The sequence below is a fragment of the Strix uralensis genome, chromosome 16 (assembly GCF_047716275.1).
Source record: "Strix uralensis isolate ZFMK-TIS-50842 chromosome 16, bStrUra1, whole genome shotgun sequence".
Taxonomy (NCBI): Eukaryota; Metazoa; Chordata; class Aves; order Strigiformes; family Strigidae; genus Strix; species Strix uralensis.
This window is the reverse complement of record NC_133987.1, coordinates 9,340,795-9,361,368: the sequence shown is the minus strand read 5'-3', so window position 1 is coordinate 9,361,368 and position 20,574 is coordinate 9,340,795. Positions and strand designations below refer to the sequence as shown.

At 44.3% G+C, this 20,574-nt stretch overlaps 1 protein-coding gene across 5 annotated transcripts in view; it reads left to right on the top strand.

The window, feature by feature from the left end:
- Positions 1-20,574, top strand: part of ELFN1 (extracellular leucine rich repeat and fibronectin type III domain containing 1) — a 109,545-nt gene that overhangs the window by 40,553 nt on the left and 48,418 nt on the right. For all 5 annotated transcript variants that reach the window (XM_074886231.1, XM_074886228.1, XM_074886227.1 and 2 more), the window contains one exon: positions 19,243-19,374. The gene's annotated coding sequence lies outside the window, so the exon portion shown is untranslated. The remainder of the gene's footprint in view (positions 1-19,242; positions 19,375-20,574) is intronic.

The window sequence follows — 20,574 nt, the reverse complement described above, 5'->3', positions numbered from 1 at the left end:
CTGTTACTTGGGGAAACAAACTCTGGATGGGGGCTGCAGAGTTAGCATGGTTTTGCTCCCAGGTTAGTGGACCCACATGGACAGCTTTACCCTCTGGAGCTGGAATTTCACCCATCAGCAGGGCACAAGCACTTGCTCTCATGGTTAATGAAATCGCCTGTCTTAACTGAGGCTATGAGAGGCAATTTCAAAGTCATCGAGCCTTTATTAAATCTACATCTCTTTCTGTTGCATAGAGCAAAGCTCTCCATGCATGCGCCGCTTTTCATTTTCCTGGCACCACATCCCTCTCTGCCTTCTGACACATACGTCTCTCGCTGGAATTTCTTCTCCCAGCCTCCAGCACTCGAACAGCCGAGCGACATTTGTGTGTCTCCAACAAGTAGCTGCTGAGCCTGAGAAATGCATTAGCTGCCTGACCTGGTTCCAGCCAGGTGTGAAAAGATGCAGTGGCTCTGGCTCTGCTCCACCTTTTACGACCATGTGAGGAGATGCAGAAGGCTTCTCCTCTCTCCACCAGTTCGCATCATTCAAATCTACTTAGGAAAAAAAAAACCCAAACCTGGGATAGGAGTGGTGAGAGGATAGACGAAGCCAATCACGGGGAAAGCTGGGCAGATTAGAAGGCATTTACTGGGCTTTCTGTACTAGAAATGAAAGAAACCCCTTCAATTAGCCGTCCGCCCGAGCTGCTGAGCAGAAGGGGATAAAAGCTGAGATGCTTTTGCAGGAGCAAAGGGAAATCACCAGCCACGAGACTGGGCTTCGAGTCAGGTGTTGTCGTCAGAAGGGTGTTCAGCGTGTGTCTGGTGTGGAAGTGGTGGTGCTAAGGGGGGACCTTCCCTTGGAGGGCTGCCAAAAGGGTCCATCCCACTTCTCTGCCTTCTCTTGCTTTCTCCTGCAGCTCTTCTGCTTCTTGGGGATGACCTGTTTTTGCAGTCCTAAATTTGTGCTCAGAGCATGGGAGCTTCACCTTGGCAAGGGCTGGTGCTCATGTCTGGAACAATAAGCTTGGTCGTATGCTCGGGGAGGTGATGTGGCTGCTGAGCAGTGTGGTTACATCTCATGATCTTCATCCTCCAGAGCCAAGGACCTCCTGCCCCCATACCTGCACGTCCCAGATATCAGCACACCCAAACCCCTGGCCAGTGCTTTGGGTCACTTGTCACCATTTTGTGAAGCAAACAGGGCACCTGGGAAGGGAAGAAGCAGCTGTTCTGCCTCCCCGGGCTTCGAGCATCCGCTCTTGCACACACACACACACACACACATACACACACAGAGGCTCCCTTTACCTAATAAACAATTATTTAACAAAGTATGCAAATAGTATAATTACTGTTATTTGTTTAGCTGTTATAAGTGTTTAAAATGTAAATGTCAACTTTAGGATTGTTGCAGGGTATGTGTGTGTTGTTGTTGGCTTTCCGTCTCTTGCGTGTGTAGTCCCCGGATCGCAATTTGATGAATTTCTCCTTGTCCTAGAAAAAAAAGCTAATGTGATTTCTCTGCGATTACAGCAGAAGATGCCGAAGTGGGGATTACTCACAGTAACTCCTCTTACTTAGCAGATCTGAGTGGGAGGCAGGATTCATTACACCGAGCAGAGAAACAAAGAGGAAATGTCTTTCAGCCGACTGCTTGTGTCTGCCGAGGCAGCATCCTCACCGGTGCCAGGGCTTCCCTCCCTGGAAAGCAGAGGGTCAGGCAGGGCAGCAACAGCTATGTTGGGACCTTGACGGTGGGCTCACAGGGACCTGTTCCCAGTCTGCCACAGCATCTCCATGTACAGGAGGAGCGTCGAGTCTGAACTCTGGTTTTCTACACTCAAAGCAGAGCCCTGGCACTCAGTACAATGATTTTTCCAAGCGTGTGTCCCACCGTCACCTGTCCTGGCTGGCTTTTGGTATAAATTGAGCACTGAGGAGATGGTCATCAGTAGATCATAGCCTGTAGTTTACGCAGTTATTCCAAGACTTGTTACCATCACTTGTGCAGGAGTTGGGGAGTCAGTCCATACTCTAGATGCTATTGAGCGACTCTTGCAGTCCAGTATCAGCAGCTGGTCCATGCTCGGAAGGCTGTTATAGACAGGGCAGGGCCTCTGAAACTGCAGCACCTTTGCTGCTCTTTCATGGCATCCCATACCCACTGGGGAGGACCTAACCATGCTGAAACTTAAGAGCTTTCTCAGATGCAGAGCTCCAAGATGAATCCAGTTGGATTCATCAGCTGGCAGCAAGCCTGGCACCAGCTTGCTGTTCAGTTGGCTCAAAAGCCAGCCTAGGAGTTGGTGTGAAAACAGAAAGGCTGCATCGCTCCCGTATCCCACCCTCCATCCCCTTCACGGACCCTATCCGTGCAGCATGCCAGAACGTGGAACTTAAGGTTTTCATGTGAATCCCAGGGCGGAGAGAGATTTCCACCTCCGGTGTGAACCAGGTGAACTGGAAAGAGTGAGGTAGTAAACACAACTAACAGCTCGGCTTCTAGAGGAGCAGGGAGAGCTTCACACCCAGCTCAGCACTGAGAGGTGAGACCCAGAGTGCGGTGCATGGCCAGGGCACAAGCTGCGTGCAGCAGAGGGGTTCAGGACTTCTCCACATGTAGATGCTGCCACTGAACCAGGTGAGTCCACGCCCAGCATGGATCCAAGTCTACTGGGTTCAGTGGTTGCATCTGAGGATGGGTTGGGGTGTCAGCCTACCCAGGGTAGTGGTGCAGCACAAGCTGGGCCCTGTGACATGGCTGTGGTATAGCAATAAGATGCTGCACCAGGCTTTCCTGCTGCTTGAGGTTTCCTCTTTGCTCTCTGGCAGGGCATGAGTTGCTGGCACAGGAGCACTTTGGTGTGCTGGCTAAATACTAAGAGTTGGTGCATGACTGAGACACGTTCATCTCCTAAATGGGGCTGTCCGTGCTCTCTGGACTAGCTTGTTAGTGCCCTGCTGTCGGTGCAGGTACCTACAGCCATGAGTGATGCCACTGGTCCCCAGACACTTGCACCAGTCGGGCCGTGGGGTGGAACCAGTGAAGCCGCTTGTTTGGTAATTGCAAAGATAGAAATCCAATGACCTTTGGCAGATTTCATAGCCCAGCAGGCTTGTGTAATTGAAGCTGGTGATGATTTGTCATTGCTCTAGGCTCTCCCTATCTATTTAATTCTTGCTTGCTCCCTCAGTATCTCTTATTCCTCTTTCTCTTTCCTTCTTTTTGGTCTCATTATCTCTTTACCTTTCTCTTTTACTCTCTTCAGTTGTAGTGCTTTCCACCATGAAGAGGTACCTCGGGTTCTATTTGTCTTCTAGGGATTTAGGTTTTGTCCCTCACACTATTTTCTCCGCTTCACACCCATTATTCAAGAAAACCTCTTTATTCCCATGAGCAGGAGACCTGCACCCACCAGAAAATTCCAGCCCATTCCAGGAGTAATCATAAATAATGCATTGCTGCGGTCAATACCCCCAAAGCAGCCATGAGCTCCAAATCCCAACTTCCCATCCCCATCAGGTGAAGGTTGAAGCAACATTATCATTTTTATTTAAATTCCCTCGTAGGTGGCAGGTTCAATGCTATTAACATATTTCAATTCAAGCCATTTTTATTTTAATTAGCCTTAAGTAATTAGTTCTAATTCATTGCCATTTTTTGCTCTGCATATTTTGGGTTATTTACTTCCCTTGCTAAGTAACAATTTGATGTAATTATGTGCTACTCATTCTTTCTATTTACATATGCTCACTCACTCAGATTTCCTCGTTGAAATTTCAACAGATCCTTTGAATTCCCTCTTGAATTGTTTTCTGAGTTGTCAGCGGTGTGGAAATTGTGGGGTGGAAAGAGAATTGATCCTCTTCTCTGGACATCCCTGGTGCCAAAGGCAGTGACAGTGCATGTGAGCACCTGGGCTGGCAGTGGGCTGCTCTTGGCAGGGAAGGTCCATTGCCAGGCTTTGTTCCTGGGAGTCTGGATTCCCATGTGAAAGGATTTTGGGGATCATATCCAACTCTGTCTTCCTCTTGAGCTGCTTTAGCCCAGATGCCAAAGGGACCAGTTGCTCTTGCCACTTCCCTTCATTTACTTTGTGCAGCCAAAGATGCTTTGGCTTTCCAGAATGGAAATGGCCTTTCTTTCCAGAAGTGCAGTGCCTGCATTCCTCAAAAACTCTGCGCCCTTTAAAATGTTGTAATTTTTTAGACATTTTGAGTACTTTGAGCAAATTTGCCACATTTATATATGACAGTTTCTTACTGGAATGTACTTTTATCTCAGCAGCCATTTTCCTAAATCCTCTCAAGGACCATATTCTTGTCTTCATCTTCTTTCCTCAAGGATTGCCCTTCTCTTAGCACCGTCTCTGTAGCTGAGCTTCTCAGAGGATCATGGTTCATCCATCTGAGGCTGTTTGCTGATCAGCTGCTTTGAATCCACCTTTTTCACTCCCTCAGAACTTGATTCTGAGAGGCCTTAACATGACTTCCTGCAAAAATGTGGATTTCATGCTCATATGGAGCGTGTGCATACCTGTGTGTATACGCCTAGCAACTTTTAAGTGCATTATCCAACTCCATCTGAATTTGATAGAGGGTAACAGTCTCGAAAATAGCAATCTCCCCCAAGGTTTGAGCAGACAGGCAGAGGTAGAAGAGAGATGCCCTACTTCTGCTGAGGAAAAAGCTGCCATGTTGTGCTGAGCCTTTGTTTGATGCCGGCGAATCCATTTGGGAGAGAGCACACATCTCGGCACCCCACCCACAGGAAGGACTTCAATCAGCACACGCACCTTCTCGGGAGCCCAAGTCAATCCAGCACAAGGAAAGCAGAATTTCATAGTTCTGGCGCTCATGGAACTACTTGGTTTTTTTCAAGTAGCTTTTTCACTAAAATCTTATCAGCTCTTAGAATCCATGTACCATTAGCAAATGCTGCTTGCTTCATGAATATGCGTGTTCACAATGTGTAGCATTGGCTTAACCGCTCCAGTTGAAGTTGATAATAAAACTCCTGCTGACTTCAAAGAGAACAGAGTCAGGCAATGCCGAGTGCTTTGGAAAATCCCACCCCTGGTTGTTATTTTATTTTTAACACATCTACTCAGGAGCTGTGGGATGGGACTAAATACTCAAGAATGAGTAAAGAGGAAAAAAAGAAAAGATCAAACAGCCGAAAATGAAAATCCTATTTCTGAAGTAAATATTTAACGACCAGTCTTTGGATCTAAGACTTACAGTGGCAGCAGTTCTCCTCTTGTGTGAGGAGGGGTCACAAACTGCTGCCTTGAGGCATGAGAGAGTCGCTAAACACCTCACATTGGCCTCTATCCATGATCTTCTCACAGAAGTCATCGATGGAAGTTTAGATCTGAATGACACAGAGCGTGGGCCTTCAAACTGTATCAAGGCTACACATGCTTATAGGTTGGAGTGGAATTGATTCCTTAAATTCTTCCCCTACACTTGAGTTTTTCATGTCTAGGAGGGCCCAGAGAGGAACTGGTCCCCTCTGCTGGCACCAGGACAAGGCAAAGACCCAAAGCATCCCATGGGTTATCAACTCTGCAAACTAGCAGACTACAAGTCTCTTCAATCCCATCTTAAATGATCCATTCCTCCACTCCTCTCTTGCTGTGTGTTGTGCTGGTAAAAGTTGTTGCAGTTTTACAGCTCTTCAGCTTTTTTTCAGATGAATTACATTCTCAGGCCTCCTTTATCCCCATACTTGGTGCCATAGTTCCAAACTGCTATGGGAAGGTGAAGGATCCCTACTACCACCCAATCTAGCAGAGCTCTATGCATCCAGCTGACTTCAAGGGGGCATAAACATGCTTAAAATTGTAACACAAGAGTGATTTCAACTGGGCAGAACTCCCTTAACATAAGCACGTGTTTACCTGTTTTGCTGAATCAGAGCGTGTTCTTCTTACAGGGACTTTGTGTTTTAGTATCGGCTATTTTGGTATCTTCTTCTCCTAAGATTATTTCCAGTGGAAAGAACACAGTATTTTTCATTCCAGCAGTATTTTTGGTAACAGTTACTATTTCCTGACAATATGTCTGTATTTTAGGACAAAACCAAATTACATGTTGGAAGTTCCTTTCCCCACTGCAGTTTCTCCAGCACTACTCACGAGCCAGTAACATCAAGACCATAATCTGGAAGAGGCACAATAGATGCTATATTAAGTTTTATACAGACTTGCCATCGAATTACATGCAATAGCTACTTGATCATGTTATATCAATCTTTTTTCGCCTGTCCATTGGAAAAGCAATAGCTTTTATCTTGATGGCTTGTTTTTTAATTGAGACCTTGCAAGGATTTTACCTATAGTTTTTGTCTGATGACAGCAGAATTCTCCTGTTCATCTGTTTTAGTACAGTATGATTTTGTTGGTGCATAGTTGCATGATAAGGGGTATAGGCAAAAAAGACCCTCTCACTGTAACTTATTTTAATTATTTTTCTGATTTTTGTCTCCTATTATCTGTTCCTTCAAGTGAAGTCTCTAAAAATCTTCACAGCAGTTCAGACTTGATGCTGTAAAACAGTCATGCTGAAAACAGTGACAAATATGTTTTTCTTTTGCTCTCCTGCCTGACACCATGCTCCAGAAGACTGTAAATTTACCATTAAACTTCTGCAGAGTTAGAACCTGTGTTTTCAGCTCAGAGATTATAGGTAAAATCATACTCCCTGGCTACACCCTATAATTGTTATTACCATACAAATCCTAAGTACTTTGTGTAATCTTCTACACTGTTTTACTAATAATCAAGTGCTTTAGGAGAAAACAGAAGGATCATAACTGTGAAAAATTGTATCATGTTGCATCTTTTGCCCATTCCCTGAGATCAAGAGGGTCAATTTTCCCTTGCTCTATACCTTGTACAAACTTTATATCAGTATAATTAACTCAATTTGGTGCAGGTGAGCACAGAATAGGACATTATCTTATGGTGTTATCTTATCCTACTGATTTTTCTTGATGGTCGATTCCTTAAACTTGGTCATGAATAGAGAGGTTGAAAGAGTCTCCAATTTGTATTCAATACAAATTATTCCTAACTTCCATCCCAGATATCTATTGTTCTTCTTGTTGGTACTTTTACTTGAAGCTTAATACTAGTTTGCTCTAAAAACAGTTGTGAAGAGCTATACTTGATTCAGTAGGTTTTATTATTTTAAAAAGCCTGTAAAGTCATGGTTGCACTTTTTTCTGAGTACCAAAGAGATCTTGAATAGTTGCAGAAGTAACCCACAGAATGAGTAGAAATCAGGAAGAAATAAGTTCATACAAATGCTGTGTCACCTGCCTAGTTGGAACCTGCATACTTTGTTCTAGATTGCAGTTTCATTCTGAAACTTATATGAAAGCACCTTATGGGATGAACCTTTTAGGTGTATTAAGTCCATCCCATAATGTTTATTTTTGTATATGGACAAGAGATTACAGCTTTTGTTTTGAACTTCCAAAGTCATCATCAAAAGCAATTGTTACTTTTTTGAATACTTACTTTGTAGTCTGGTATCTATCCTACACTAGTTAATTTCATGTAAATCTAAAGAAATGGTTGCAGGCAGGATGGCATCAGAAATATGGAAATATAGCATCTGGGTAGAAAGGGTTGGTTTTTGCAACATTTCCATTGAAATTATTTTTTCCTGCCAGATGAACAGATGCAGTGAAAACAGTCTTATCTGCAGCCTTTCTTTTGGGGAGATTAAATGAGTGAATCATCTATCAAAACATTATTTCATTTGATTAAATAGAAGAGATTTATAGCATTTCTAAATATAAACCAAACTGAGTCAAAAAAAGGAAGGTTCACAAGGAATGGCCACTCTACACAGTCAGATGCTTTTTCTGTACCTAAAAGTATTTCAAAATTCCTATTTCTTCACCTAGATTGGGTGAATGCAGTTCACTGTGCACTGAGGGTGTTTAACAGACTACAGTCCTGATACTCATATTTTGGTCTGATTCTGTGGGCTGAAGATACATTTGCTTATAGATTTCCCTTTGTTTCAGATTAGAGTAACAACAATGTACCTCATGATTTTCAAGAGTCTGCCTTTTTCTTATGTTTTGGTACCAGTTCTGGAATAGATTCCTGGAAAGCCTGAAAATTTAGCAATGAGGTGATAGAAGAATTTGTACGTTGCAGGAAATTACAAGATTTTGACATTTGGTTGCATTCTGAATAGAATATTAAGTTAATAGAATATATTTCAGGTTAATTTTAATGACAATTAGATATGAATATTTGGAGATTTTATTATGTGATAAAAAATAAAAATTCTCCTGAAGTCTTGAAAATGAAATGTTTGATTTATGAAAACATTTCTAATTATTTTAAAATATGATTTTATCAGAACTAATGCATGTCAGGAGAAATTTCAGTTTTGCTGACATGCAGCTTTCTGGTGGGAAAGTGGACTAACATCTGACCAGGACTGCCTGACTGTAGAGCTAGCTGGGCACAGTCTTTGCCAGGAATTAAATGTTTTTTAGCCCTTTGACCATTGGTATGATATTGTAGTGTTGGGCATTTGGTTTTTGTCTTTTTCCCGACTGAACTATATCTTATTAAAATAATTTTGCATTTGTTCTGAAAAATTTCCATATTTTTGTACATATATATAAACTCCCTTGTAAGAAAGCAAGCCAAACTCTTTTATCTTACTGCCCCTTTCATGGAAGTCTCCTTTGGCCAGTTTTATTTGTGATTTTGCCTTTTCCCTTGATTATGTATTGAGACTTCTGTTAGACTTTTTAGTATTCTGTCTTGCTTTTGGTTTACAGTGTTCATCTTTGGAGCCTGAAATCTTTGTATTTCTTTATCAAGGGAGGCAGTTTTTCTATAACTATTTTCTTTACATTGTTAGCAATTCCAAGAATTTTCCTGAAATAAGAGCTTTCACTGCTTCTTGTAAGATATCATCATGAGTAATCCTGAGTCATTTAATTTTACATATTCTAAAATATCTTTTCTGAGATGGTCATACTGACATTTGTGTTCTCTGTCAACATAGTATTTAATACTGAGTCTAATGTTGTGTTTTCCCTGCTTTCCAGTGAACAATTTGAACCAAAAATATACCATTATCTGAATGTTTTCAATCAAATATTTAAACGCTAGTATGGAAGATGATTATTGACTTTTCAGTTAAATGATGTAGTCTTCTGCAGAAATCAATTTTCCTTATATATTCACCAGCTGTATTTAAGAACTCGCATTTGGCTAGCACTTGTCAGGATTTAAAATAGAAAAATCTCTCATGCAGTGTCTTTCCTTAAGAGATCTCCAACACTTCGCAGTCACATTGGCCTGTTTTTAAATACAGGAAAATTGAGGCACAGCTGTAGAAACTTGTCACAGGTAACTCAATGCCTGAAGCAGGCAGAAAAAGAGAAACCAAGCCAAAAAGCAAACCAAGCCCTCAGTGTTGTATCTGTCCTGCTGGACTGTCATACCATTAAGTAAATCTCTTCAGTTCACAGGAGCCCATATCACTAGGCTCTAAGAAGCCCGTGTGTTGTGCATATGTCTGTGTTCCTAGATAGACAGATAGCTGTACACTTCACATGTCTATGTTACTTTTGGTATCACAGTGTGAACTGAAGGTCTTGCTCAACCCTGTCTTGAACAAATTCCCATGAGCACTGTTGACATCCCCTCTGTTTGTTCCTGATGGGTGTAAGCCGATTGGTATAGAGAACTGAAGTCTCCAAGGCATTTCCCTGGCCCCTAAGGAGCCCCTTGGCTTTCAGCCATCGACTTTTTGTCATCAGCTCCATTCTGCTTCTGGCAGTAGTACACCCCAGGAAAGAGCACAAATCTTTCTCCTTGTGAATTAAAACCCACAACTCTGGGTAGCTAAAAGTCCTTCATCTTTGTCTTTAGCCTCATGAATTTTGTTCCCACTCTTCCTGCATGTTTGTTGGCTTCAGAGAAGGGTCCTGACATGCTTTTTGTAATTTAGCTGCCCCACTCAGAACCAGTTGCAAGCATTTCCTTTAGAAAGCTATTTATGGATAGCAATTTGACCTTCCTCTGGTAACTTCTCCTTCCATTTATTTCCCTATTTCTATTTGATTTTCTCATGCTGATCTTTGAAGTTGCAATGTCTAGTTTTCCTGTAGAGTTCCTGGATCTCCAGTCCTGAGTTTTGCACCTGGCCCATGGTATGTTGCAGGAGTTGAAGGTGAAGAGATTTGGGCATCATGGCTCTAAGGGGTGTATAGATTTTGCTTTTCTGAGAGGACTGAAATTGGCCCCCACTGAAGCCATGGCAGTAATAATCTCATTGTTTTCTGGAAGGTTAATAGCAAGAAGCCCCCTAGAAGACAGTAGAATTATTTTTGCAGTGTAGGTTATTAGCATTGTCCCTAGGCTATGGCAAAACTGAGACATAGAGCCTTTTGTATACAAAAAAACCCTTAAAACTGCAAGACATGGCTGCTCACAACTGGAAAGATGGGTACAAGAATACAGTGGATTTTTCAGAACTAAATTGTTGATTTTTTGGAAGTTTGGGATTGCTGATCTCAGGAAAACCCAAGCTTGGTAAAAGGCTTGATCCTTTTGAAAGACTACATTCAGCTGAGAGACCAGTCTCTGCTTTCCTCCCAGGAAAATGACAAAATTACAACTTTCAGGCCATACTTTGGAAGGGATTGGATGTGAACTGTACCTTTTTGCATGACATAAATGAATTAGAGAAGCTAATCAGGCACCAGAGTGTCCTCAGGTCTTAGTTAAACATTGAGACAACCGCAGTGTGTGCTTATGATGAGGAGAGAGGATTTATCCTCATCCATCTCCTGCCTGCAGCGAGAGCTGCTTCTCATGTGCCTGTTCACTGTAGGTGTTGGCCAAGTGCTCCCAACCTACCATTGCTATGACACTGTATTGCCACAAGTTGGGTTACTCTCACCAGTCAAGCGCTGCCTGTTTTAGCAACATAAAGGTTAAGTGTCTAGGCTAAGTTCATCATCTAGACTCCTCCATAGGCAGTGGAGAACATTCAACACCTCCAGAATGTAATTCATCCCATCCAAAAATAGATGTCTAAGGAAGAATGAATCACTCTCTGGGGGTTGGTACACATCTCTCTGTTCACTGATGATAAAAGAAGTCTAGACAATTACCTTAACCTAGACATCCAGCTGTAAGACACCTTCAGCTGTGTGAGATCTAGCTATGCTTTCAGGTCCCTAAAGACAGATTTCAAAACCCCTGTTCGAATGCGAAGTAGCTTTCTGATTTCCCTGCAGCTTTCAAGCTGAAGTCACTTTTGACAATCAGACTTCTGTCTCAGTGAGACACATATGGCAGTTTTACCATAACTGAATAGCTTTTTAATGAAAGGTTTTTTACCCTCAGTCCCATCTGGGAGTTATCCATGAGAAGTTGATGATGGTTTGAGGAATATTTCTTTCTATTACTTGCTGAATCATTGCCACCATTAAATATTGCTGCATAATTTCCTCACAAAGAGTCTGTTCCATGTAGATAATATTCAAAATGTGGTCCCCATTGGTTACTTTGATTGAACACATGCCACACAGCATGTCCTCCATGAGCAGGAGCACAACTCTTCAGCTGGTAGTTGCAAAAACTCACATTTGTGAGTTCATTTCTCATGATCTGAAATTCATCTCTCATCCTCACTCTTGCCTTCCTGTGAGCTCATTTGTTAAAGCATTTGGGAAAAGGCAGACAGGGGAAGGCAATGGATGACTGCAGAAGGAAGGGGAGAAGGCAGGAGAGGAACAAGATTGTAAGGAGTTGCAGTGCATCCATGGAGCCCCAGAGAAGGAGGCTGAAGTGGAGGCAGCTGAGAGAAGGTAAAGCCTTTCACATTGGACAAGCGAAGAACTGCCATATCCATCATTGCAGTTCCTCACTGCCCACCCTGCCCCATGGAGATGACCATTGCAGGAATAAAACTGGCAGAGCAGCCCAGGGTGCTTGAAGATCAGCTGCTCCCCTTTCCAGCCCACATCTTAGAGCAAAACCACCTTCAGCTGGTGTTTCCATGAAGAGACCAGACAGTGAGTGGAGGCAAGCACAGCCCAAGTCCAGCTGCAAGTAGCTGTCCTTGCTTCCGGGGTGGTGATATCTGTTCCTGTTTGATTGCAGAGCAGATGGGTGAGGACGATGATGTCTGCAATGGGACAACATGGTTCACCAGCAGAGGTGGGCAGACATGTTGCTCCATGGGCAGGTTGAACTGTTGGAGGGGGAATTTCAGGGTTCCAGACTGTCTAAAGTTTACGTCCCAGGCAAGTTAGAAGGAGGAGAGACTACTCACCTTTGGTGGCTCTGCAGAGAAGAACATCTCGGTTCACCTTGAAATACATGAAGATTTAATTCCTTTGATTTTTTATTTTAGATTATTTTTTGCCCTTGCTGTTTTAAAAGATTCAATTCAACATGCAAGCGTAGTCTTCAAGGAAAATACTGAAACATTTTGACCATTATGGTTAACAGAAAAACATTCCCTTTTTCAAGATGCCTTTTGTCCCTCTTTCTTGTGAGAAGGCAGTAACTTTGGATGAATCCTGAATTTTTTTTTTTTGGTGTGTGTATGTGAATTTTCTACTTGCCAGAAAAAATCATCTGCCTAGTGATGTTACAGGTGTCTCTTTGCCTCCCCTGCCAAGACATCTGCCCACTGCTGCCTGCAGGAGCCCTCGGTGGAGTCCGAGCTGAAGCGATGGATGTGTTTCTCTCTGGGAGTTCCCTGCTTCAGTCCTCACTCTGTCAGCTCTGAACGCAGCCTGCCAAGATTCAAGCAAATATTCAAGAAAAGGTTGAGGTATTCACCAAACTCGAACTATTGTACAAGAAATACCCTGAAGCAAAAACAGAGCTATGAGACACCATCACACAGAGTCGCTTCCCCCACCCCGGCAGGCACCATGCCGTACCAGACAAACTCCTCCAGATAGGATCCAGGCAGAGATGTTTGCTTAACACAGCAGCTCTTTGAAAAGGCAAATAAATGGACAGTGAAGCTACACAGACATGTCACTGTGCAGCGATTTCCGTTTAGCATTTACGTTTAGTGCCAGGAAAACCTGACTCATGAATATGAAATCAGAAGGAAAGGAAGAAAGCAGTTGTTCATTATTAGAGCTTCGAATTTGGCATGTGGTGGAAATTAGCATTAAAAACCACATAGGTTAAAAAGAGATGGGCTGGCTCTGATGGTCCAGGAGGCTTGAAGACCTGAGCTCTGCAACCAGGGGATGTGCTTTTGTGGGGCACCCTCTGCTCACAGGCTTTGCCCATGGGGTGTTACTGATAGAGAAGAGCCCTGAAGCTCAGGGTTACCCATGATAAGGCTCTTGCTCGCATAGAGGTAGGGGAAGGCAGGTCCTCAATATTCTTGGAAATCCTCCAAATTTATACTGAGGCAATGGTGAGAAAAGGCAGGGAAGAAGAGACACTTAATAATTATCAGAAATAAGAGAAATAACCAAGAGCAACGTCCAAGGGAAAGGAACAACCTCAGATAGAAATCCTGAGGTCCAGAGAAGAAAGCTTATGTTTAGTTGAGACTTAGTGGGGTCAAAATGAAGGAGCCCACAGCCCCGATCCTTCTGCGGGTGGGATGCCTGTCTCTGCCCCACACCTGCGCTCCGGAGCTGAGAATAGCCCCTGTGAGCCTGATGCAAGCATGGCTCCCTTTAACACAAGCTGTCTTTCTTCCAGCCATGAAGGTGGGACACCATCCTTCTTTCTGCACCTATTTCGCCTTGCAAAAGATCAGCTTGTTCTACCTCGAGCCCCCAGGGCCAGGCCCCAGGGAGGGATGTGGGTCAGAAGAGCAGATGCTATCGCAGCAAATATTTTTGATGGTACTGGGAAGGAAGAAGCCCGTAGAGACATTGTTACAGGGTGGCAAGGGCTTGATTTCCAAAACAGCTCTTTGCATATAACCCTGGGAGCAGCTCAAGGCAGCGAGGAAGCATGCCATCCCTGCTATTGTCTTCATCTGAATCTGCCCAGCTGTGCTGTATAAGCACCCCTCTATTTCCTTGCATCTTGGTAATTCCAGCACCCTTAAAATATTATGAGAGCTAATCTACCAGCATGGGGCACAGCAGCTCACAGCAATAGCAAAACATTCGGCTGATACTCCAGGCCTGGAGCATGTGATGTGCTGTACCAGTGGCTGCAGGGTGGGCTGGGCAGGCAGTTGGATGATGGGTTGGGTGGGCAAGCAAGTGTGCATGGGACTGGGCAGATCTGCCAGGGTGCTGCTCACCCAAGTGTCTCCGTGCCACCACTGCCCTTGATGACAACACCTGATCATGGCTGTTTTGCAGACCCAAGCTTTGCCCTGAGGCTGGGCCATGGGAAGCTGCCTGGCAGGGCTCTCCTCCACCCTGGGCTGGCTATGACAGCTTCAGAGAGTCGTTAGCAAGCAGGGCGCGCTTGACGTGAATAATTAAAATACCTGCTGTGCTTTTAAATAGTTCAGAGCCAACCTTGGAGCTGCATGTGTGAGCAATGGCTGCTGTCTTTGGTGGAGTCCTAAGGAAAGGGAGGAGGGATGATATCCAGTGGGAAATGAGGGGCTCAGTGCTCCTTCTGGCAGGAGGAGGGATAGTGCTGGCAGCTTATATAGGGATGTGGGCAGTCCCTACCCCTGAGTGGAGACCGGAGGCTGACACAACCCTCATTGCTGATGAATGGGTATCTCTCTGTGCAAAACTCTCCAAAGTCTCCTCTCTGCCAAAGGTTTAAGAGGTGGCTAAGCTCAGCACCTGCCCTTCCAGCCATCCCAGGGCTCTTACGCTGGTTCAGGTCTCCAGACCCGCAGGATGAGGATGTGAGGCAGGGGGACAGGGACAGGACCACAGCTTTGGGGCAGCAACTCACTCCATCAGCATCAGCAGCATGGGGCACCTCGCCTGAGCACACATAGGCGGAGCCTGGGCAGGATGTGCTATCTTTTCCGAAGATGCTGTTTCCCCAAGATATCAATTAGACACTGAAATGATAACAGTTTCTGCATGAACAATTAACAAAGAGTTTCCCGCAGTCTCTCGGCGGCCAGACTCCCTCTGTTCCTGTCTTGCTGTTGCTACCCCCAGCTGCCTCTGAGTTTTTATCACAATAGCACTGAAGGGGCCATTCCCCCACCACTGAGGAGCTTCGTGCAATGGGGGAAGATATCAAACACCACGCCAGTGTCAGTGCCTATGGAGTGTGGAGCTGGGAAGCTGTAAATCATCTCTTCTTGCGAAAAAATGGGTTTCTAGGCAGGGGATGGAGGGAAAAATTACATTCCCTGTGAGTTAGTTTCAGATTGAATTAAACAATTGGTTGACCATAGATTTTTTATATATATATTTTGCCGTGGAGAGCCTAGGCAATTCCAATTTGGGGTCACTGTGCAGTGATTTTTTTTCCTCCATTTTTTTTAGTTCAGCCAATGATCCAAAAAATCTGTTATTTTCACAGCTTTGCCATAAATACCTCCAGGGCAGGCAAAAGCAGAGTTTCTAGTAGAGACAGGAAAAAAAGGCCGTTTTGGGACTGGGGCATGGCATGGGGAGGGAGGGAGGGAGGGAAGGAGGGAAGGAGGGAAGGAGGGAGAGGCATGTGCCGGCAGCTTTGCAACAGTCTGCGAAAGGCATCCTGACATTTGGTCCTTTCCCTGGTCTCACGTGGGAGGGGGAGCTGCTGCCTGCCGCCCTCACCTGTGGCCCTTTGCCCACGAAAGACGAGGGCTCCCAAGCTGAAGATCAACAAATTAGTCTTCTTCTCCCCTTATCGCAGAATGCTATCCATCTAAAGATTTCCTTTAATTTAGAGCTGTGTAGAGTTTGAAAAGCCCTTCAAGTTCACTTGGGCTGATGAATTGGTAATTGAGTGTACCTGGATGTTGGTGCCGTCTTTGCTTCTCTCTGCATTTGTATCAGTCTGTGTTTGTTTTCCCGAGCTGTAAATCACTCAGAGCTTGGAGAGGCTTTTATCAAATCCTGCTAGGAGCCAGTCGCTTTCCCTTTCACAAACACATTGCTAATGCCACGTGGAACCCACTGGCTTTGCTGCTCATTTAAAAACAATGAGGATGTTATTAAATGGGGAAAAAAAATTCCTTAGCAACGGGGGGAAGGAGGAGGAACAGAATTGCTCCTGTCTCTCTGGTCCTTGCTCCTTTGGTCTAATATCTGTCCCATTGATCTCCTAATATGCTCTGCTTTGAAAGCCTGATTTATTGCCCCGTGCTCTCTTATCTCCCTGCGTGTCTCAGTCCGTTAGAGCACACATTGTTCTCGGCTTCATTAGCAACCAGGCAGGTCGGCTGCCAGCCCTTGGTGCAGCCTCATGTGAGCAGCATGCCACCTCCTGGGCTGCAAACTGGTGTCCACTTTCTCTGCAGGATCTGACCTACTCTGGCCAGCCCTGGGCATGGAGAGTTAAGCACGTGGTTTAAGGGAGTCAGGTTTTTCATCTTAAGGTCTCCAGGTTCTCCAACATGTCCTTGGTGTCCACCTCTCCAGGGGGCTCTGACAATACCTGGCCCTCTCCATCAGCTCTAGAGGGACGACAGCTGGCTCTGTTCCCATGTTACACATATCCATGGCTGATATTCAGTCCAGTGAACCTGCTCTAACGCTGACAGGTTTGGCAAAAGGGAATTTCAAATGAGAGAGGTAACAGTCCTGATTTGCAATTCTTGGAGCTGCTCCGATCCCTCACCCAATGGAGGAGCTGAAACAGCACCATGTGGCTGGCATAACCCATCAGCACAGCCAACGTTTTGAATATCGATTGTTTTCAGTGAACTGTTACAGTGCTATTTGCTCAGGGGAAAAAATAGCAAGTTATTTCCATTAACAAAGAAATGTGAGAACTTTGCAATCTGCGTGTGGACATTTCGTGAGCATAAAATGAGGTGAAGTTTGCCAAACTGATTATTCATTGCAAATTGTTCATTCAGCTCTAATTGCTTGGGTCTAGCTGTTGTTAGAAGGACTGTGTGACACGTTTGTAGTACGCAGTTAAGGTCAGAAAAGTGTCGGTAGAAATGACTTCATGTTAAGTCAAGCTTTTCTTTGGGTCTAATGGTACTATACCTGCTTAGCTTAGCAAGAGAAGTAAAGGATGCTGCCTGGCTTCTTGTCACCCTGCAGCCCAGCTAGCAGAGAGTGAGTTGTGCCTTATTGACACCCACTTTCTCTGTAGAAGGAATAATTAAATTCACCTGCAGAATCCCCATCTTCTCATGCATGGCAGTGTGCAACTTCCCTGCATATTAGCTAACTAGATTAGAGATTATGCATGCCGGGATCACTGATGAGAAAGCACAAGCTAGAAAGGATCTGGCTTGGCTTTCATATCCCAGGTGGTATTTGCAGGACCTATGCTTAGGAAAAGCATCACTTTTTTTGCTTCTAACCTGACAAACTTTGTCTGAAAACCCAGAGGAACAAGCAACAGGGAGCCCCACCGTCTGTCTTTCAACAGCATTTTCTGAAATGGAGCTACACTTTAAAGTCTCACCAGTTCACTCTTTCACTTTACAGAATATATGCCCGTCTCTAAAATACCAGGTTATTTTTTCTTACCCCCATAATATTCTCATCTGACATTCACTCTCCTGGAAATCACCAATCCAACATTCACCTACCTGCATTCAAATACCTGTCATTGTTCTTGTGCTACTGTCCTTCTCCTTCCAATTTAGAGATTATATTTCATAACTGACCTCCAACTACCTATTGCCTCCCCGTGACACTTCTCACCCTTGTCTACCTGATTGATTAGTCTATTATGCTCTCCACTCTCCTGATGACTTACAGATTGCCCGGTATCTGTCACAGGCTTGCTTTTGTTCTGTAATATTTATTCTTGGAGTTTTGCAACACCCTCCAGCTGCCATTCTCTCTCCTCATTCACTGTCCTCTGCCTGCCTCTCTTGTGAATGTCTGGTTTGGAAAAAGGAAAAGAAATCTTTTGCGAAAAAAATCCTACCTGCTGCGAATCCACACATACGCCGGTTAAAAACCACGTTTAAGATGCTGTCATTTTCAATGGGGCTCTTTATTTTCTTTGCACCATTTGAAGGTAATAAAATGTCACCAGATCAGACTGCGATCGGTGACATGGTTTAGAAGACAGCTTTCTCCAGAAAAATTCCTCACCTGCATAAGTCAATGAAACAGCAACAGAGCAGGAGCGATGTTGTGTTTAAAGATGCGTGTAGGTAGGAGGGTTCTGCCTCTGCTGGGGGAGAGGTCTGGGACGTGTCCCAAATCCATCCATCTCCCTGCACTTGTCAGAGGTTGTCCAGCTCTCTGATACTGTTCAAGGCTTGTCCCAGCTCTGTCCATCACTCTGACGTTTAATTAACTGCCCTGTTCTCCTGGATTTTGCACTGGATTTGTGTTGTCTTTCTGAAATACCTCTTAGGTCATGTCTGAATATTACTAACAGGAAGAATAATAAAATGGTTGTCACGAATATTGCTATTATTGTTATTATGTTGATCATAATAAAACAAGACATTGAATATCACAAAGATGAGTACTGTTACGATCAGTGTCACTTCTTCTTGCTATACTGGTTGTCTCACATCACAGGTGAGCAGGAGCTTAACAGCAGTGGTAAGCATAGAGAGCCCTGGTCAGCCAGGCATCAAAAAGTAAAAGAAAAACAGAGAGGTGGTTGGAAGTGACCAATCAGGGCAATAAAATCACACTTAAGATTTAAAAACACATTTATGAGACAAATCCCCAGGTGTAAGGATTATTATTAAGCTTATTAAAATCTGCCTGTGCTGGGTGGCTGGTGCTGGTGGTGGCAGTGGCTCCTCATCCCTCCAGGAGCTCCGCATTGATGTCTGTCTGGTACCACCAGCCCTGTGCATGCCCAGAGCTATCCGTCTTCCCTGCATCTCTTTCAGTCCCTGTCTGGCATTTGTCCCATTCTTCTTACTTCAGTCCCAGGTCCCCTTCCAGCATTTCTTACAGTCCCTCCTCCGCTGGTGGGTGGATTTCTTTTCCCTTTTAGTTACTATGTTGAGCAACTGATCTCATTTGGACCTCCCCTTGGTTCTCTTCCCATTCACATCTGATCCTTGCGTCTCTGTGTCTGATCCATGACTTGAGTAGCTGTGCTGTCCCTGGGATGGTTTCATGTTAACCAAGCTGTCAATCAGTCTTTTATACCCCCTGATGGAATTCCCTCTTATGTTTTCTTTTTTCCCCTTGCAGTTCAAATACTGGGCTTGGTGACCTTCTTGTGTGATCCCGAATGCCGTGTGCAGTGTGCCTCCCAGCCCCTGCAGACAACAACTAGACGTTCATGACTGTAGCAGGAACCAGCAGTGACACACAGGCACAAAGGTAAGGGGTGACTTTGTCGACTGCATCTCTGGAGTGAGAGAAGTAACTGGTGTGAGATGGCTGGCCATGGGAGAGAGCCAACGGGGATCGCGTGGATGGAGCAAATCTCTCTGGGGAGGGTTCAAGTGCCTGGAAATCCTCACCCAGGAGTGGATCGCGAAGGGAAGCCTCATGGCATTCATTTCCAAGAGGGAAGAGTCTGGTGCAGACATGGACAGCAATCCAGGGTTGTGTTTCTCACATTGCTGTTCTTGGGGTGATTTCTCTGAGTGCTGTCCAAGCATGGACCTTCCTGGGGAAACCCTGGGTGGCTGAGCTGTGGCTGCCGCACTCCTCAAATTGTGGTAGCAGTGAAAGTTATCATGGTTATAATTTTTATTTTTATTTTTTTAAGATTGAATTCACATTATTCTGTTAAGATTTAAGGAATATCTCCTGTTAAGATTTGAGGAATATGAAAGAAGTGCATTTTTTTCCCCAGATGAGAAGTGCAATGTGTGCCTCCATGCCAACTTCTACAAAATTGTATTTTACAAAACAGAAGAAGAACATCAGGTTCATGTTGGTGCTGTAACTTAGTTTTCTAAGACCAGAGTTTGCCCTGTGTTTCCTGTTAAAATGACTAGCTGTGCTGGGCACTCAGAAATTTTCCCCCTCTTTCTCATCTCCACCTTGACATTATGGAAAGGCTTTTCATCAATCCGTCGAAAGAAAGAGATAACTTTTGTATAAAAGTGCACAGTCGACAGGGTTGAGTTTTTTGGGTAGTATATAATTTTTTTTTACACTGTTATTATTTAAAATATGCTTTTTAAGAGGACAAAAGGGAATAGTTTAATGGAAACAAATTTCTATAGCAAAATGTGCAGCTGGATGAAAAAAGATTATTTCTGTTATTACTTGGGTAGACAGGTGAATTTGGAATTTGAGTACAAAAGGTGTTAGAAAGTGTGCTTAAACTTCTCTTCAGTGTGCTGTTGAGATTGAAAAGAGTAATTTTTGGAGAAAAACTTTTCTCCGAGCCTCCATTTCCAGCATTGTCAAGTCTATAGCAGCGGCCTTTTCCCACAGCTATTATCATGTTTTCACCTTTTCTACTTCCACCTCATTTGTCCTTTTTTGAAGAAAATGTAGTGCTGGTGAAAGGCGGGCAGGTCTACGGGCTGGAGCTGGTCTGGAAGGGAGGAATGGTGGTGCTGG